Raw genomic sequence first — 3,266 nt, 5'->3', positions numbered from 1 at the left:
ACTGTCTTCCCTCTGGCACCCAGGACCTGGGCTTTCCTCCCAGCCCTGGCTTCATCTGGAAGGTCATTCGAAAGGACATCTGGTCTAATTAGCATATTATGCTTTCATTATTATAGATAGTACATGGAAGTCCAAGAATGTCTTGGAATATTTATAGATTTTACATATAAAAGGCAATTATTTATATTTTGGGATATATTTGTAATTTTAATACAGGGATAAATGATCAACATTGTTTAAAATTAACTTTTTGAATACACTCTTATGATTGATATTTATGCGTCAACTACTATGAAACTGAGACTATTATTGGAAAGAACCTTTCCTTCTTTTTTTACAGTGAATTCAGGCTCTTTCAGAGTTTTCACATTTCTGTTTTGAGATCGGGAGGTGCTATTGTATTAAAGTTGCAGGTTTCTGTAAAAAAATCCCAAAGCAGGTCCCCATTTTCATTGTCATCAATGAAACAGTCAGAAGTTCATAACACTCATACTTAACCCCCAACTTGCCCAGCATCTGAGTGAGACTGGTCAACATGACATGCTGGCAGAGGTCATTCCAGGGTAAGCGGGATCCGTACTTTTTCCATAGCTTGTCCCAGATACTGGTTCCCCTGACACAAGAATTATGAGAATCTTAGCCTTGGTATCTAAGAGACTATGGGAGAATTTCAGGAAAACTGGGATGTCTTTTACATAATACAGAATCTGAATCATATGAATAAAGTCCTTTTCTGAAGTTCTTTTTTTCCATCATTCTATTTTGACATTTAGATGACGTCGCCTTATACCAAGCAAACTTTATGTCCTTGTGGTCTTATGACTTGGCTTCAAACTCTTTATACTTGGCAATTTGTTTAGCACGTGGTTCAACAACTTCATTGTTGATATGAACTCCTGGGTATTGAGCCTGCACTTTGGAGAGAATTTGAAGGTCAATTTCATCTCACCTCTGTCAATGCTTAGAATCTTAATTTCTGATTTGTTGTCTCTGATCCTTGCTATTCTGCCTGGCAGCTTCTTATCCGTGAATTCCTGCATGCACTGGTATTCTGTGGAATTGTTGAGAAACCTCAGAAAAGATTCCACATATCTGCTGTGATCAGGAAACAGGTTCCTCATGGAAGAGGCCATATTTAGTTTTCTCTGCAGTAGCTTCTTGACAGGTCTCCCTGTCTCTAGTTTATCCCCTTGCTAATTTCTTTTATTCAGCATGGTTATTATAATTCCTCACTTTCATCTTGGAAATTTCCTCACTTAAAAACTGACAGTGCCTGTTATTTAATCAAAATGAAACTCTTCAGCCTTTCTACCTTAAAGTCAAATACTAAACTCTGACCAGTGGAGTGTGGTCAGAGACTGATATCCTTATCTTCATGCCTGGACTACAAAACCTCCTACACCACTGGCCACAGGCTTTCTGCCTTCCACCATTTGCTGGCTGAATGTAGGGGACCCAGCAGAGAACTTTGTGGTAGGAGATCTAAAAGATTAGGGTCCCTGAATAACTTCATAGTGCAGAACTCTTTGTCCCTAAATCCTACTCTCTCAATGATGATAGAAAAAACAATTCCATTGTGTGAAGACAATGGGACTTTTGGGGATACTTGTTGAACAGTTATCCAGTAAGCCTAATATGTATCAGTTTTGAAAGAGCAGTGTTGTCTGTGCAAATCAAGATTATTAAATTTGGGAGTTTAATATGGAGGTCTGGGAGTTTTTACTAGTATATATAGTTTTTTCATTAGTTCCTCGCATGTGGCTTTTGCATATACTTACGACGTGGTTATAAACCCACCCTAAACCCATCATAAATTAGTAATAAGTATTATAAGTAAAAAATGCAATTAATACACCAAACCTACTGAATGTCATAGCTTGGAGTAGCCTACATTAAATTGTTCAGAATAGTTACATTAGCCTGCATTTAGGCAACGATTTGAGTTTCATTTCAAGAATAATTGCTTTTTTTTTCTTCTTCTCACCCGAGTGGGAAATAGAGATAGACATTTTGTAGACATGATGGAAGATGCAAACAAAAAGCACCATATCCATAAAGCACTAGAAACCCAGTACACTGTAGAATACTGTTTACCCCAGTGATCGTGTGCCTGACTAGGAGCTGCAGCTCACCGCCACTGCCCAGCATCATGAGAGAGTATTTTATTGCATATTGCTAGCCTGGGAAAAGATCAAAATTCAAAATTTGACTATGGTTTCTAACTGAATGTGTATTGCTTTTGCACCATGGTAAAGTAAAACCATCATTAAGTCAAGGATAGTCTGTTATAGTCTTTTTACAATTTTTTAAGCAAATCATTTTTAATTTTATTTTGAAGCATTTGGTAATAGTATCTATTTATTTGTTTACTCATTCATGCATGCAACAAACCTTTATTTAGCATTATTTTGTCCCAGGCACTGTGTTTATAAAAGCAGAAAAAAATGATTATATCTTCAATTTATAAAACTTAATGGGCTCTATTACAATCTTACCTTAACCCTATTGACCCTAATTTTTATGCTCAATATCAAACCTCAACACTATCACCCCTCTCAGAATCACAGGTGATTAGAGCCTTATTTTCAGGCCTTGTCTGAGACACCCAGAATTGTTCTTCTGCCCGATTGTTCCTAAGATCTGATGCTAATGGAAGAGGGTTTTGTTTGTTTTTCTCATTATTGATTCTGGAAGAAGAATTCAATTTTACTGAATTCCCATCCTTGTACAAAATCAATGTAGATTTTCTTTTGAAAGCACCCATTACTTTAGGCATTCCTTTTCATTGCTTGAGTACTTCAATGTCAATACCATGGTAAAGAAAACAACTCCTATAACTTCTGGCAGTTGAAATTTTGGAGTAGTTAACTAGACCTAGGGTCATGGGAAGGAAATCACATCTTCTGACATGGCCTAGCACTAATGGAGTATGTCACTCACTGGCCATTTCTCTTTTCAACCATCCTTCTCTCTGTCATCTGCTGAAGTCTGTCTGTTACCTGAGGGCATAACACTGACATTTGCTAGCTCACTACTTTGGATTTCACATTTTGGACAAAATACAGGGATGTGATACTCAGGTCTTGACACTTTATTTTAAAATCCTGTTTTGCTTCCTACTAGCACCAGTAGTTCATTCTTCAAATTTCCTGCAATTGGAAAATAGAAATATATATATATATCAAGAGTTTTTGATTTCACTCCTAGGTAACTTAAAATAAAGAGCTGACTCATCAACTCACAGATGCACTTGGTCAATGCCAGTG

At 36.9% G+C, this 3,266-nt stretch overlaps 1 pseudogene; it reads right to left on the bottom strand.

The window, feature by feature from the left end:
* Positions 1-275: 275 nt before the first annotated feature.
* LOC139002119 (histamine N-methyltransferase pseudogene) lies at positions 276-1,133 on the bottom strand (annotated as a pseudogene).
* Between the last annotated feature and the right edge of the window lie 2,133 nt (positions 1,134-3,266).

The sequence above is a fragment of the Myotis yumanensis genome, unplaced genomic scaffold, assembly GCF_028538775.1.
Source record: "Myotis yumanensis isolate MYYU_CA2020_CCGP unplaced genomic scaffold, mMyoYum1.0.hap1 SCAF_2, whole genome shotgun sequence".
In the NCBI taxonomy this organism is placed as follows: domain Eukaryota; kingdom Metazoa; phylum Chordata; class Mammalia; order Chiroptera; family Vespertilionidae; genus Myotis; species Myotis yumanensis.
Note: the sequence above shows the minus strand (reverse complement) of the source record. Positions and strands in the feature narration are given on the sequence as shown.